General features: G+C 42.9%; 1 protein-coding gene across 8 annotated transcripts in view; it reads left to right on the top strand.

Annotated features, from left to right (window-relative positions):
* Positions 1 to 17,129, top strand: part of TCF20 (transcription factor 20) — a 130,942-nt gene that overhangs the window by 63,787 nt on the left and 50,026 nt on the right. Inside the window, exon 1 of one of the 8 annotated variants that reach the window (XM_027664391.1) lies at positions 1,134 to 1,153. The exons of 6 other annotated variants lie outside the window; for them this stretch is intronic. The gene's annotated coding sequence lies outside the window, so the exon portion shown is untranslated. Of the gene's footprint in view, positions 1 to 1,133; positions 1,154 to 4,248; positions 4,362 to 17,129 lie in introns of those variants that run through there. One more of the 8 variants, XM_027664374.1, reaches the window with a different exon arrangement.

Below are 17,129 nucleotides of genomic sequence, written 5' to 3'. Positions count from 1 at the left end.
CATGCAGGCTTGAGTGAAGGAGGTGATGATTTGACGGGTGCTGCATCTTTGCTCTTAAGCTGCCCCCTCCACCAGTCTCCTTGCCCCCTCACTCTCAAACTCAAAAAGTAATGAATCATCTGAAAAAGGCTTAATCGTTTTCCCCAGCAAGGAAGTGCAGCTGGACCCACCGGGCTCCCAAAAGCGAGGCCGGGAGGGCGCTCGGAGGGAAGGCTGGCGGTGCCGCTCCTGGTGGCCCGGGCGGTGCGGGGCTGGCGGGGCACTGCGGGGCAGGAGAGCCCGGGCCCCGCCGCCTCCATGTTGTATACAGAGCTCCCCGCGGCTCCGCTGAGGCACCTCTGGTTCGGGGGCCGCCGAGCCCGGGTGTGCGGCCTGACCGCCGGCTCGGAGGGTGCTCTAGGGCTCCGCGCCGGTGGAGCGGCTTCCCAGCCCCCTAGCAGGAGCCCTCGCAGCCCGGCCACCGCTGCCGGGCAGGGAGAAGCGAACAAACGGACCAAAGCCGGTTCTTGAAACAGCTTGGGGGTGGGCGGGCAGTATTGCTGAGGAGAGGGAAGCGGGTGCCTCCCCGCGCGGGCGGAGCGCGGCCGGGGTCGGGCCGGGCGTGTCCCGGTGCCGCCGCAGGGGCGGGGGCGGGCGGCACGCGCGCCAGGCGCGCCTCGCCCACGTGCTCCCGGCGCGCGGGAAGGGGCGGGGGGGGGGGGGGGGGAAAGTGGGGCGCGCGGCCCCTTTAAGCGGGCGCGTGGTGGTGGGGGGGGCGGGGGCCTTCTCGCGCCCGCCGCCGCCGCGCGCGCAGGCACGTCCCCGCACGCGGGGGCGCGCGCGCACGCGTCGCTCCCCCTCCCCTCCCTCGCGCTCCCATCCCTCCCGCGCCCGGCCCGGACCCGCCGCCTCGCGCCGCCGTTCCCGCTGGCGCGCGCGCTGGCACCGCCATCGGGCGCCGCCATTGGCTGGCGGGGGTCAGGTGACCCCGTGTTATTTCCTGTGTGTGTGAGGTGCGGGTGAGGGAGCACGATGGGGCCGGACGCCCCCGCGCCCCCGCCCGGCCCCCGCACCCACACCCGGGCCCGCTGCCCCCGCTCCTGAGCCGCCCCCGCCCCGCCCGCCGCGGCGGGGGCGCCGAGCACGGCGGCGGGGGGGGGGGTGGGGGTCTCAGGTAAGGGGCGGCCGCGCTCGCCCGGGCTGGGTCGGTGTGTGCGGGAGGCCTCGGGAGGGAGCGCGGCTCCTGGCGGGGGAGGCCGGGGCTCCCCGGGCATGTGAGGGCTCATCCGTGAGTTGGGTGAGCGCAGCGTACGAGGAGGGCTTGTGAAAGGGCTCTTGGGAAGTTTATCCTTCACCTCCCCCTTTTTCTTTAAAGAAAAAACTGTTTGTTTACGTGTGTTCAGAGAGGCCCTCGTGCTGTGTGGTGAGGTGCCCACCTGTTTTCCTGCCCCGGAAGAATGGTCTTTTGCAAGAATTGTGAAGTTTTTGTGTGAATTGGTGCTTCTGCTCAAGGGATAAATGATTAAAACTGTTGGAGGGGATGGATGCACCATGTGCTCCAGTTGCAGTAGGTGGACGGGCTGTTTTGGGAATGTTTAAGGTTCGCAGCGCTTTTCTGCTTTGTGGAGGCTCAGTGTAGCGTTGTTCATCTGAAGAGATAATCAGGATGTAACTGTGTTTGGGCTGCCCAGAGGATCAGATTGTCTTTTGTTAATGCTGCTTACTTTGCTGCAAGTTGTATTTAGGACTGCAGTTGGAAGTTATTTTTCCTTACCTTGAGGGAAGACTTAAGAGAAAGTTATGTAACCTAAGTGTTTTAACCTGTGTATCAGAGCTGTGTAATGGCTCTGGGAGTCTGTTATTAAGTTGCAAATAAGAGCACGTTTGCGTGTGAATCAACAAGCGATTGTCTGAGTAGATTTGACACCACTAGAATCCTTTATTTCTTGTGTATACTGTCTTTTCCGTAACCTTCCCCCTACATTAAAAGGTCAGGCAGATTGATTGAATTGCAGCATTATTTCCTTTACCATTCCAGTTTGGGTTAAGTCCTCCTTTGAAAACAAAAGAAAAATAAGAGGTACACCTGTGAGGGGATTGAGTTTCAGAGCTTTCTGTGTTTGGGTTAGCGTTTTGAAAGCTATTCACGGCTGTGTCGCTTGTTGCCATCTGTTGATGCATCCATGGGTAATTCTTTGGAGCGTTTGATTTTTAACATGCTCCCTGACCAGTAGGTGTGCATGGAGCAGTTGGATCACCTCTATATCCAGACTTTGTAGAACAATAAAGTGACTGGATGATGGAGATACAGCAGCCTCTGGGTTAGGTTTGTAGCACGTTGGCTGAACTTAATTCAAGAAGAGCTGATTTCTTTCATCTGTTTTTTAGGCTGCTTTTTGGTAAGATAACTTTGGTTTTTGGGGCTTATAGACGAGTATCACACAGCATAACCACGTCCATTTGGTTAAGTGTATATGATAGTTTTTAGTATTGTTGTTTATGAAGTTCCATTTGGCTGAACTGTTTTGGTTTGGTTTTTTTCCCCTTAAATCTACATCTTTAAATAGGGTTTCATATTTATTTGTTCACTTTAAATTGAGTTGTTTGAAGCTGTATTGTTTTGTCAGTTGTCTCTGCATTAGATTCAGTTGGCATACAAAAAGGCAGCTGCATTAACATGCTGCAGAAAGAATTACTATTAAAAAAAGGAAAGAGATATTTATTAGTTTAGTCATCTGTCTCTTAAACTTTGTTAATATTACGAGGAGGATAGTATTGCCTCGTTTCTGTAAATTGTTGGTACGTGAAATGCATATTTTTGAACGTTCTGGTTAAATTCGTAGGCAAGCTACTATGCCTTCTGAGTGGGAGTATGACAACACCTTTTGTATAAAATATATGACTTGCTACTCTACTCTTTTAATGCTTATAGTTTTGGGATAGCTTTTGGACTTTGTAATATTAGACTTAAACATCTGGTGGGAGGTCTTTGGGTCTTCTTGCAGGTTTGGTATTCTTCAGACTACTTAGCTTTAAGTCTCTTACCATCCTTCCTAGTAGAATTTTATGTGTTTTGACACAATTTTGAGCTTTGACCTCTAAATCAGGTTTCAGAGGCTTTGGGATTGATGAAACATGCATTTTTTCTGAAATGTGTAGTTTAATATACCTTTGCAGCCTGGAGCAGGTTAATCGTGGTTCCCTATGTGAAAAGAAGTAGGAGCAGATTTGTTATTAGCAACTTTAACAGGACGTCAGGAATTTTGTTTTTGTTGTTGTTCCTTTTCTTTGTTACTAATGCTTCATTAAAAAAGCTAAAAATGAATATTTATTAAAGGAGAAAATCTGTTTCTGTGATGCATAAATAAGAACTAAAGGTTTTTCAAATGAAACAGAGAACTTATTTGTGTATTGTAAAGGAGACCTTTTTATTGGCAGAAGAGGCTTCCTTAATCTTTAGTGGAAGAAATGGGGAGGTATTAACCTGTTTACTGTATTTTAGAGGATACTCAGATTAAATTTAAAGACTTAGAAAGGTGTAAGTAAAAAAATGCTTTTTACTTTTTAGTATGTTTTTTGCCTATAATTCGTACATGTATAAAGCCTGTAGGACAAAGTGAAATGTGTAGGGTTTGAGATTTTTCCCCTTTCCCACTTCCTGTGGAAATGTGTGCAAAGATGACCTTTTGGGCTCTTGGTACAATGTTAAAAAGAAAATCACTGCATAGCCCGTCTCTCCCTTCCTTTTTAGGTCATGTTTAACTAAACCAGCCATGAAGCACAGCAAAATGGCAGCGGTGCCGCTCTTGGAAGGGTCCCTCCGTAAGAGCTGTATTGCACAGCTCCTGTTGCTATTCTACCAGCTTGGCAGGTTTCTATCTGGAGTGAGGGCATAATATGTAATAAGCTGGAACAGTTTTATGCTGCTTGCTTGGATTCCCTGTAATTTTAGATAAGGGTATATTTAAGAGTTTATAGCTGGCTGTGCATATCTTGCCTTTTGACACAGGCTATGCCAGATCTCCGTTTGGGTGGGATAGCTTTTTAATTAAAAGGTGTGTTTATTTTTTAATACTCTGTTCGGTTATGTTTTATACTTATGAAGGGTATTAGGCTAATGTTTTGGGAACCTGAGATTTTTTAACTTCAAAAGATTTAGTAACATTTTTGGCAGTGCTGGCGTCTCAGGCTTCAGCGTGTACCGTAACTGGCCGTGTGAGAATTTGTGTTACTTAATCTTGTGGTTGGCCTCCAAGACAGGAAAGATTATGTACAGCAATTTCTGAAGAGCCAACTAATGTGCTGATTTGTTGATGAAGACTGAACTGAGACCAACCAACTCTTCCCATTCAAGAAATTAAACTGCACTCTGATAGCAAAAGGTGGTTTTTATTGACTCTCTTGGTGAGATTGCTCTCAAAATAACGTTTTGCTTTCCAGTTTAGCTTTTGGAGTTTTAAAATAAAAAATAAAGGCTGTCTTAAGTATTTAAAACCCCTTTTAATAGTGTTGATATGCTATGCAGAATTTTCTTTATTGTGGAAACTGTTTAGTGTTACTGATAGAGAACACAAATATAGTGTAAGCAGAGGTTTATACTTATCTAAAATCATGCAGAAGAGGCTGTTCCTGTAGTGGGATCCTGATGTGCAATTCTGTTTCTATCAAGCTTTTCTTAATAAAAAAAAAAAAAGGAAACAAAAGTTGGTTCAGTTATTCCCATGACTCGTGTCTCCTTCCTTACAATTTTTGAGTAGACTTTAGTCTTGACTGAACTAGAAAAATGGGAGATGTCTTAGCTTTGTACAGCACTGCTGGTACATCAGTGTCACACTAGTGTCTACCTACACCACTCCTTGGTTAGTTCAGCTGAACCTTTCCACTGCTGATTACCACTAAGATAAGTATTGATTTGTTTGGGGACACTTGGAAAAGCAAACTGTGTTCTTCATTATGCATGTACATGCGTTTCCTTTCTCTTTAAAAAAAAGGAGAGGAGAAAAATAAAAAGCTAGATCCAAAGACTTGAAAGTTAAGGCTGACGTGTAGTCTAAAGTGGATTCTGTTTAGCCTTGCTGGAGGATAAGATCAGCTCTAGGTGTTCTGGAGTCTTGTGATATGCTGCCTATTTGCCTTTGAAGACAAAAAATGCGAGAACTGAATTCTACCTATTGAACTTGTTTGTGCTGTGTTTGTGAACCACAGCACAAGCAGTCAGACTTTCAGTTTTCACCTGGATACAAAAGAACGGTCATGTTGCAGTAAGATTTCTGTTTTTTCCTGCCTCTTACCCAGTGATTCCTCAAGAACAGAGCTAAGAATTGGTAGACAAAAGTGCAACCATCTCCTTATCAGCTCAGCCTGGAGACTGAATACGTGTGTGGTTTTTCCAGTGTTCTTTGTGTTTGTAACATGTGATGATATTAGAAGAGAGGAAAAAATGTTACCAGGTTCTTTGTGGGAGAACCCTGGCTTGAGTCCCTTTGAGATTTGATCTGCTCTCCATTTAAGAAGCCTATTATTTCTTGCCTGCATTGTGATGCAACAAATACAAAAAAGCTAGGAAAATTACTTTCCCCCCCCACCTCTTCACTGCAAGCACGCAGGATGTCTGTGTTCATACCAATAACTGTGTACGGAATCATTGTGTATTCAGTGCTGGAATATGATGATTTATTTTGTAGTATTTTACTGATATGAACTCAGTCATCTAATTGCTAGTAAATTGCAAATCATAAACAGAACCCTCTGATGAGCTCTGATAAGAGCTCAGTACGTAGCTAGAAATTGTATGGGGAGCCACTATGCTAGAAACCATAGAACAGTTTATTGGAAGTATTGTTCATATCACTCTTCCTGTATTATGTGCTGCAAACTCTGTTGTTGGTAGCTTTTAACTGATCTGAAGACTTGGTATTAGCAGAGCTGGCTGAATGGCTTGTGTCCATATACACCATCCTTAATGACTGTTAAAAACATACCTAAAACTTATTAGCTGAAAGAAAAATATGCACTGTCACACTTGCCAGAACAGGAATAAACCATCGTACACCATCATGGAATGTTGTTAATCAGCCTCCAATACGGTATCTTCACTTTGCTGTTACCTGTGGTCAAATGCCTGGATACACTTGAATTTCCATGAGATTTGATTAGTCCAGCAGTGTTTTCTATGAGTAGACGTTCTGGAATAGTGGGAGTGCTATATGCGACTTTTTAAAATTAGCATAAACGATTATAGGATAAATGTAGTGAATGCTGTGTGATCAGCATTATGCTGTCTGCTGGAAATACAAAACAACAGGGCAGAAACAGTCTAGGAGGCTCCTGGAGTGTGGGGCAAATAACATCTGACACAGCTGGTGAATGAGACAACTAGGGAAGGCAGCTGCTGGACCTGTTGTCTGTGAACAGAGAAGCACTGGTGGGTGGTGTGATGGTTGGAGGCCGTCCTGGGCGCAGCAATCACAAAATGATAGTTTTCAGTTCTTGGAGAAGTAAGGGAGGGGGTCAGCAGAAATGCTACCTTGGACTTCCAGAGAGAGCAGAGACTCTGGCTCGTTTAGGAGCCTGGTTGACAGAGTCCCTTGGGAGGCACTCCTGAAGGGCAAAAGAGTCCAAGGAAGGCTGGACATCCTTCAAGAAGGAAATCTTAAAGATGCAGGAGCGAACTGTCCCCATGTGCTGAAAGACGAGCCAGCAGGGCAGAAGACTGGTCTGGCTAAACAGAGCTTTGGCTGGAACTTGGGGAGAAAAAACTCATGGAGTTATGACCTTAGGAAGAAGGGGCAGGCAACTCAGGAGGACTGCAAGGATGTTGTGAGATTACACGGAGAGAAAATTAGAAGGATCAAAACCTAACTGCAACTTAACCTGGCTATTTAATCTGCCATGAAAGACAATTAAAAAATGTTTCTATAAATACAGTAGCAACAAAAGGAGAGCCAAGGGGAATCTCCATCTTTTATTGAATGTGGGGGAGAAACATAGTGACAAAGGATGAGGAAAGATGGAGATGCTTGATGCCTTTTTGGCTCAGTCCTTAACAGTAAGACCAGTTGTTCTCCAGATATCCATCCCCCTGAGCTGGAAGACCGGGGTGGAGAGAAGAATGAAGCCCCCATAATCCAAAGGGGAATGGTTAGCAACCTGCTACACCACTTAAAAACACTCAAGTCTGTAGGGCCAGATGGGATCCACCCAAGGGTACTGATTGAGCTGGCAGAAGAGCTCACCAAGCCTCTTGCCATCATTTACCAGCAGTGCCAGCTACCCAGGGAAGTCCCATTTGACTGGAAGTTGGCAGATGTGATGCCCGTTTGCAGGAAGGGCCGGAAGGAGGATCCAGGGAACTACAGGCTTGTCAGCCTGACTTCCATGCTGGGGAAGGTTTGGAACAGATCATGAGTGTCATCACATGGCACATATGGGACAACCAGGCAGTCAGGCCCAGTCAGCACGGGTTTAGGAAAGGCAGGTCCTGCTTGACCAACCTGATCTCCTATGACAGGGTGACCTGCTTAGTGAATGAGGGAAAGGCTGTGGATATTTTCTTCCTGGACCTTAGCAAAGCTTTTGATACTGTTTCACCCCTGGAGAAACTGGCTGCTCGTGGCTTGAATGGGTGCACTGTTTGTGGGTTAAAAAAACTTGCTGGCTGGTCATTCTGGAGAGTGGTGGGGAATGGAGTTACATCCGGGTGGTGGTTGGTCACAAGTGGTGTTCCCCAGGGCTCAGTGCTGTTGCCAGCCCTGTTTAATGTCTTTGTCGATGATCTGGGTAAGGGGATCGATGGGATGTACCCTCAGTCAGTTTGCAGACAACACTAAGCTGGGTGGGAGTGTTGATCTGCTGGATGGTAAGAAGCTCTGCAGAGGGTTTTGTACAGCCTGGATTGAAGGACCAAGGCCAGTGATATGAGGTTCTACAAGGCCAAGTGCCAGATCCTGCACTTGGGTCACAACAGCTGTGTGCAGCACTACAGGCTTGGGGCACAGTGGCTGGAAAGTATTCCAGTGGAAAAGGATCTGGGGGGCACTGGTTGACAGCAGCTGAACATGAGCCGGCAGCGTGCCTAGAAGGCCAATGGCATCGTGGCCTGTGTCAAATACAGTGTAGCCAGCCCTGTGCACTGGTGAGGCCACACCTTGAATCCTGCCTTCAGTTTTGGGCCCCTCACTAGAAGAAGGACATGGAGGTGTTGGAACGTGTCCAGAGAAGGGCAGTGGAGCTGGTGAAGGGTCTTGAGCACAAGTCTTATGAGGAGCAGCTCAGGGACTTGGGAGTGTTTAGCCTGGAGAAAAGGAGGCTCAGGAGACACCATTTTGCTCTCTACAGCTACCTGAAAGGAGGCTGTAGCAAGCTGGGATTCTGTTTCTTCTCCCAAGCGGAGTTCTGTTTCTTCTCCCAAGTAACAAGCAATAAGGCAAGAGGAAACGGACTCAAATTGCTACAGGGGAGGTTTAGAGTGGATATTAAGAAATATTTCTTCACTAAAGAAGTTGTCAAACATTTGGACAGGTTGCCCAGTGAAATGGCAGTCACCATCCCTGGAGGTATAGGCATGTAGATATCATGCTTAGGGACGTGCTTAGGGACATGCTTTCCTGGTGACCTTGGCAGTGGCTAGGTAGGGGTTGGATTTGATAATCTTAAATGCCTTTTCCAACCTAAATGATTCTGTGACTTTATATGACCGTGTCTTTTCCTCTTGTTTCTCATTTTGCATTCGAAGGAAAAAGAATGTAGTAAACGGTGTTGTCATATGGTGTAAATTTTGGTTTGCTGCTGCAGGTTTTCCCTATTTCATTTCATGTGTGTGAGGGTGGGGAGGTTTCCCTTCTCCTCCTTCTCCAACATATTTGCGTGAAATGTTGTGTACATCTGATTTTCTGAGGTTTTTGGTCCTGACCATACCTTGTGCATATTGCTACATAAAAATGGTCTTTTAGATAGGTCTTCCTAAGTATAATAGATACAGATAAATGTAATAGATACTTAGCAGGCAGTAAACGAAATGAGGAAAATTGTTACAGAAGGAGGTAGCAGATTGTATTGCAGGGCGTTGCTGAGTGAGTGGCAGGTTCTCTTCTGTACTGTTGGAGAGCGGAAGTAGCAGGAGCATAATTTAGAATTCTCCAAAGTGACGCTGTTTATTTTGCATGAAAAAACTGATCTGCGCTATCCTTACCCCTTTCCATCCAAATCCCTGCATTTTAATGGAGAAACATCTCATCCCCTTTACTGTGAGAGTGCATAAAGAGAACTCTACTGCAGAATCATTTGATTGCCAGCTGTGGTAGGGCATTGGTTTTGGGGATGAGCTGGTGGTGTCCACTGCAGTGTGGTGTCCTGCATCGCTACACTTCTGACTTCAGTCAACATCAAGTTTACTGCAGTTTGGGGAGCAGGCTGGTGACTCTTGCCTGCTGGTCTTTTTCATTTTGCTTTGGGTACTTTTCTACATTTGATATCTTGCACCTCATCTAGATATCTTTAGATACCTTCCGTATTCCAGTTTTTAGAGACAAAACTGTGTTCTTTCTTGAGAATTGCTCAGTTGAGTACATGCTTTTTTTTGAATGATGGTAGTATCCTGCAATTATGATACAGAAATTTAACTTGCCATGTGTTCGTTTTGTTTGTTTCCTTGTCTTTTTGGCTTGCAGAAATACAGCTTGTTACATGTTTGAAAGATGGAATTTGTGGAAAACCAAAGGGGGGTATATATATAATACAGCTGCTGAAAATAGCAAGGGGAGGAGAAGAGGTTAATTATATGTATACTCTATAGCCTAGTCAAAACCCTGTCAGAGTTGGTGGAAAAAGAAAACCTGAGTGAACCTGGGTCAAGCTCACCAGAGAAAGCAAATCTCTTAGCTCAGTGAGAAACAGCTTCCTTTTAGGATCTCCGAAAAGTGGATGGGAGGAGGATTTGGGAAATAAACTTACTTGTTTGTCCATAGAACTATAGTGTTTATAAAGACTTTGTTGGTCTGTGTTTACTCATGAAGTCTGTCATGATTGGCTCTGCATGTTCATTGCCCCTCTGAAATAAGTGAAGGAGTAAGATCCTTTAGCTCAGTTGATTAACAAGACTTAAAGAATTAAATCAGGAAAAATTCTCAAGGTGGAAGTCACTTTATTGCATCTTTCTAGCTGAAACTAGGTAGCAAATTTCAGTTTTTCTTAGAAAGTTGGTATGTTTTAGAGCAAGGGAGAAAGAGCATCTTGCCTTTTTTCTCCTGTGATAGAACTCTAGGAGTACATTAGCATTATGAAATGATTCTGTGTAATCCATCCTGTAGGGTTGATGTTAATTGTCCCTCTTTATTTAGCCCCCTCATGAGGGGAGGCAGAGTGGAGAAAGAAAAAGTAGAGTCTTCTGTTTTTTCTCTCCTCCCTGGGTACAGGATGAATGGCTGCAGGAACTCTTAAGAGAACGATGGGGCTGACTGTCAGAGTAGTGGACCATCTAAGCTCCCTCTGTCTTATTTTGAAATAGTAACCCTAGCATTTCCAAAAATTATGCTCAGAGTGCAGTGTCTTTGTTATCCTCCACTAATCTGTATTTACAGAGGTGTTCTTTCTTCTCTGGTGCTGGATTCATCCCTCCTCGTTGCTTTCAACTGCTGACTTCCTTCAGGATACATGCTCTAGGATACGAGATGGAATACATGCTGTGGAAGCTTTGTCCGTCAGCTCTCCAGCCTCAAACGCTGCCTGGCACTATCACTGTGGTGATAGAGAAATCCTTTGGGGAAGGAGAAAGCTTTAAACCCTGGTTATGAGAAGATCTCTAGTTGTAGGTTGTTAATTTCTCTGAACTGCTTGCGCACATTTAAGTTAATTTTGTGCCTGTGGTGTGGTCTGACTGCCGTTGTCATTCCCTCTGCCTTTGGCTGTGGCAGCAGGACTTAGAAGGCTGGAGTTAAGTGTCTGCGATTCAAAGTGACAAGGTACAGTATCTTGTTTGTTGGTTACAGTGGCTTGAGTTTATACCATAGGATTTCAGACGTTTAACTGAGATGTGTTAGAAGTTTAATCACTTTATATGCATAAAGTTGATGTGGAAAGATTGCTTCTGGAAGGTTTTCATTGACTCAGTGGGGGAGCTGGTGAGAGGGAACCAATAAAAGTGCTTTAGGCCAAGGCTAAGTATAAACCTCAGGAGTTCTTAACTGTTTGCTCCAACACTGCAGTATGCTGCCTTCTCTCTGTCATCTGTTGGTTATGCCAGTGTAACTACAGAGGAAATGCATAATGAGATGGTTCAAGAAACTGGTCCAATCTGAAAAATTCAAAGAAAACCTGCAGGGGTGGAGATGGGCAGATAGATAGGAAGGGGGGAAGAACTCCTTCAAATAGTCCTGCCTCTGAAGTAATCTCTCTGTTGACTTTCTTAAATGTATGAAGTTATTTTGTATTAATCAGAATTGTTTCTCCTGAATCCATGTAACTGTGGCTGTAGTCTTAGTCTCTCCCTGTTAGTCTCAGGAGACAACACTTACTGGAGGAATGGGTCTACTTCAACTTTTGGCTTCATCATGAGGCAGATGCTGTGGAATCTAAAGTGTGGAGAAATGAGCAAAGTGACGTTTAGAGGACATAGGTTGTAGGAGACAAGCAGAAGTGTTAGTGAAGGAAAAGTTGTTGTTCCTCTAGTGTGAAAATCTTACAAATGCTTGGAATTTTTTTTTTGAGGGCAGTTCAACCAGTTCCTATGTTAGAGAGAAGCCTTACTTTTCTCAAACTTTTTATCAGTAAACATGATATGGCCTTGACTATTTTGTTCTTAAGTGTGCCATAGCAGTAGTATTTGCAGACCTTCCACACCCAAATTGCTCTTAAATCTGTGTAATTTAGGGAGATGAAGTGCTAAATTCATAGGAAGAATGATAACCCTGGCTAGTGAAAATTGAAAGTGCTAAAGCTAAATTCCTTGTGTTATCTTAAAGGAACAAAAACTGTCTGTAAGAGCTTTGGAGGACATAAATTTTTGAGTACAGCTTTTCTGCAAATGGACAGTAATTCTTTAATTTGTTAGTTTAAGTACATCAAGATTATATTTCTACCTGTTTTAATGTTAAATCCTATAATGTAAGTAGGTGGTATTATCCTTGACAATAGTTCTATCCTAATCAATGGATATATATCTTATATACAGTGCATAGCCTGTATTATAATAATACTTGCATTTAACTGATAGAGATTTTGTGTCAATGTACTTCATCTGCCTTGAGGAGTTCCTGGGAGTCTTAGTTACAGGTTCATTACACCAGGCATTGCAAAAAAGAATAAAAAAATTTAATTGTATAGGCTACATTGAATAGAAAAGAAGGATGTGTATTACAGGTAATGTTTAATATGACCCTTACAAGTATTCATCTTAGCAATTTGTCATAGTTTGAAGAGATAATGCATTTAGGACTTTAAAGGCAGGGGGTTGCTACATAGCAACTTTATGAATAAATTATAAAAGTTGATTAAAAGTAATGTGTTAGGGTTTTTTAGGTGGAGTTGTGTTTTTTTTGGGGGGGAGGTGCTGTATAGTTCTGAGTATTTTTGATACTGGCTAAATTTTGCACTGAAAGTGGGAGCTTGGACAGATAGAATCTGGAAACCTGCTCACTTTTCTGCTTTCCTCTTGCAAATAATAATTGACTTCTCCTTTTCACTGTCTTCAGTTTTGTAACTAAAAGGTGAAGGTTTAGTGAGAGTTGTGATGTCTTTGCTGAGCCTCCTGTCTCGCGTGTCTGAGGAGGTGAAGAGCAGATCAGAAGTTGTCCTTGAAGTGGTTGCTCAGATTTTGCTGTATTGCCAAAGCAGACCTGATGTTTAACTGTTTGGAGACATTAGAGGTATGGACACAGGTGAATTTCCAATAAGAGGCACATAATGAGTTGTGAAACTTTTTAGGGGACTAATGAAGTGGGTTGGGATGTGCAGTCAGCTGATTTGCAGCTTGGAGAAAAAAATTGAGGAGCTGAAGTTTCAGTATTATTTCATTTTGATGTTGGGAAGGGTTGTTTGACTACTGTGTAAGGATGAAGAGCCTTTTAAATATGAACTTCTGATTTCAAGTGCCCTTCAGTAGCCATGCCACTTAAGCAGTTCCTGCTGTGTCCGTTTTGCTGGTACAGATGTTTGTGTAATGATACAGTGAATGGATCTGTCAGGTCAGAAGTGGCTGTTCTCCCTGGCAGAATTTTCTGGACCACATCAGTTCACTGATCTGACTTGGCAGCCTGAATGGCTGTGTTAACACTATAGAGGAGGCTGGACCTCTTAAGCTGGACTATAGAGGACTCACTCTGCATGTGAAACCAGAACTGTTGTTTTAATCTTTGACATAAAACAGAATCTGACTGATTTGCATAAGTTCTTAGTAAAATAGCAGTGTCTGTTAAAAATGTGGATGGATAACTTTCAGCAAGTGGTTGTTGGATTTTTGAAAGCTGTTTAAGTGCATCTGTGCTGTTGATTGAGACTGAGAACCAATGGCATAATAATAAAATCAGATATATACAATTAGCCAAAATTCTGCTGAACTTTGTTCATTAGTTATATTTCTAGAAATACATGTTTTCATAGCACTACAACTTTAATACTGGCTTACAACAGAAGTTTATCTTGTCAAACTTCTTTCTTCATGGTTAGGAATGTGACTTTAACAGTACATTTCATTCAAAATGCAGAGCTAAACTGGAGATGGTATTTTAGTTTTATTCACTTAGTAAGGGAGACTTGCAAATACAAAAAAATCTGATTGTGTGTTTTTAATTTGGTGCTATCCAAGTGGTTTTTTTAAAATATTTTAGGGGTGGGGGAAGAAAGCAGCAGCCAAGTAATAACCACATGCAACATTTGATTATTTTTTGTTGTTGTGTGTTTTTGTGATGCCTTTAATTATAGCAGTTGAGTGCTCTGAATATGTCTGCTTACATCTCCCCTGTGAGATAGGAAGATGCACTGACTCGGGCTTACTAAAATTTTCTGTGGTCACTTAGGGAAATATATGAAAAAAAGAAGTGAATGTGGGATCTTATGTAGCACAGTAATCCCCAGAGCATTCCCCACTCTCAACTGACAAAGCTCACTGTGCTCCTTCTGCCACGCTCATCTGTTCCTCACCCCTTCTGCGAGAACTTTAATTGTTTGGATTTAAGCTCATGCATTTTGACTTTCTTAAAAGCTGTGCAGATAGTTTGGTAAAGAAAGCACAGTGTCTCTGAGATGATGGAAACTAGTTACAATCCACTTGGCCAAGCTGTAACTCGTGTGAGGAATTCTTTGGTGAAGGGTTTCACTAGGAAGGACAAAATTAAGCTGTGGGTTTTGTGTTTTTTTTGGTCAAGACCAGTATTAGCACTGATTTGGAAGACACATTGCTAATACGTGTTGTTATTATTAGACACTTAAGCATGTGTAACAACTACATATGGGTGTTTTTAAGGCATGCTGTGATTTTTTAGAATTATAAAATTCAGTCTCCAGTAACACAGCGTTCTGGGTTTAATTTATTTTTTATATACTTTTCAAGATACTTTGTCTACTTCAGGTTAGCTATTTCAATAGGGTCTGGCACTCTCAGTGACAATTTTTTGCATACTTTTTCAACTTTGAGTGGTGTAGTAAGGTTTCTTTGGTAGAATAAATCATAGTGGCTTGGTGAGAGGCAGATCTGACTGCAGTTTTCTCTGGAAGTGCAGTGGTGAATAAGACAATATCAGAAACACGACTTTTTGAAAGAGGTGAGCAGTGAGTGATACTGCTTGGACAAACTGGTGTCCTTTTGAAGTGCTTACTCTCTTAGTTTACTTCTATTTCACACCTAATGTTAAAAACCCGTTTTAAGTAGTTTCTCTTTTAAAAAGGCATCAAATGTAGAAGAAAGAAGTTACATCTCTTGCTTTGTTAAATGCAGTCATAGGTTTGATCCTTAAATTCATCTACTTATGCCGTTTGTGGATGATTTGCCTTCTCCTAAAGGCAGCAGGCAGAGTAATGTTCCTCCAAAATTGAAACAAGGTCAGTCTATTCCAAGCCATTGCTCAGGTGTGGAAGTAATAACTGTGTATCTGCAGAAATGAGGGTTAGCAGCTTAGCCTTGACGATGGAAATGGTACTCAGTACATAGAAATCCTTTATTCCTGTATTTCTGGCTTAATTCAGAACGTGGGCATTGTTTACTCACAAAATACGCCCCTGAATTGTTCATGTTCAGTTTCTGGCTTGGTGGGTTTTTTTTTGGTTACGTGCGTGTTTTCTGCTAGTTTAAGAAGATACAGTGGGGAAGGACAAAAGTGGTAATTTTTGCATTTTGTGTGAGTTGTGACTAGAAACGGTTGCAGATTTATGTACATCTGTTATTTGCACAGGATTTAGCAAGTAAGTCTATTTTAATCAGAACCTTGGACACTCTGTAACCTCCCAACTTGTTCATGTACATTTTTGACTATGGAAAATAATGTCTTACCGTTTGTCACCTGCTTGTAACTGCATTATCTTCCCCGGTAGGCATGCGAGGAAGTGAGAGGCTTTTGACAGATCACTGGAGATATATTGCATTTGACTGCTGCCTGAGACTTCTCTGCACAGATGGATCGCAGTAGTCAACCCAAATCTAAAGAAAATTTAACGAAGCGGAAAGACCTCACTTATGTCCTAGAGAATGAGCTGGTGGTGGCTTCATTTGTTCCTTTAGAGACTTATCGTTAAGAATTAGGCGTATCCCCACACTATTTTGGTTTTTAGCTCACTTCTCATGAGCTCTCTGTAGTCATGCCACTACTGTGTTAAATAAGAAGATGTGGGCAGCTGTCCTGTATTTGTCCAGTCTTTGATAATCAGGACTATGATTTATGTATCTTTAAAAAAGGTGGATCACAGTATATTGCAGAAGATCATTTCACACAGTAATCTTGGAGTGGGAGTACTGATGAATTCTGTTGATCAGCAGTGGTTGGGGCATTCTGATATTCATGGAGGAACTATTGAAAGATGTTTACATACTGTTGACTAATATTTGATAATCTTGCTCACAGAGGGGTCACAATGCAGTAGCTCCATAGTTTGAGGAACTCTTATGTTAAGAAAGTTCTGTAAGGCTTTTTCAAATGATTAAGAAACAAAATCTGCATTGTAGATGTGCTTAAAATTAGGTTAACGTGGAGATGGTGAGTTGAAAGACTACCTGAAATAACTTCAGAAGTTTCACAAATAAATCTGAGATATGGATAAGAGGACCTATTGCTTCTCTCTATTTGAGATTTATGTGCAGTGATTCTGTAAGTGAGGCTATTTCTTTATCAGCCACACAAGCTTGTAATATGCTTCTTTTGTTCCTGCCAAGTTGAAGGCAAATTTTGATTACTGGACTATTGGGGAAGAAACAAATGTGTTGGAGCAGAGTGAAACTGCTTAGCCTCATGAATGTAGTCTGTAATCTCTAGATGGATATGCTTAGATGACTCTACAGCTACAGGCTATAAATACTTCAGAATCATGCAGCTTTACTGAGAGAGCTGGATGCATGTGTAGAGAGAGTGTAGGTGTGACACTGGAGTAGTGAAAGCTGTGCCAGAATCTTACCTTCCCTTTGAATAAATGAGGAAGGCTTTGGATGTTGTGCGTGTTGGAAAGTACTGTAAAAGTATGTAATTTGTGGCTGTTAATAGAGTGCTTTTTTGGAGGTAGGACTTTGTCCCTTCTGTTGGGGTTGGGATTGTAGATGTGTGCCACCATTATGGGGTTTTTATATGATTGTGTTGCAGTCTCTAGCCGGCAGCTGATGTATCGTTCCTGCGTGTGGAGCAGTATGTACCAGCTGAAAATATTTTCTTTAAAGGCTTCCAGTAAAAAGTTAATAAAATAAGGTTTTTTTTCCTGTGCATCTGGGTAGATTTGGAAGGCCTCATCTGTCTGAATGTATTTTATTAACAAGGCTTGCCCGTGAGATTATCTTCATGGTTTTGCTGCGAACGTAGCACTTAGGTCTAAGCACTTCACAGGGCTGTTACTGTTAAGAAAGATTATTGCAATAATAATTGTAATAGTCCTGTATTTATAGTATCTTAATGACAGGAAATGTGCTATATGTCTTAAGTTATCGATGATGTCATGGATTGACGCATCTCCTATCTTTTTTT

The sequence above is a fragment of the Corapipo altera genome, unplaced genomic scaffold (genome assembly GCF_003945725.1).
Source record: "Corapipo altera isolate COAL_440 unplaced genomic scaffold, ASM394572v1 1, whole genome shotgun sequence".
Taxonomy (NCBI): Eukaryota; Metazoa; Chordata; class Aves; order Passeriformes; family Pipridae; genus Corapipo; species Corapipo altera.
Note: the sequence above shows the minus strand (reverse complement) of the source record. Positions and strands in the feature narration are given on the sequence as shown.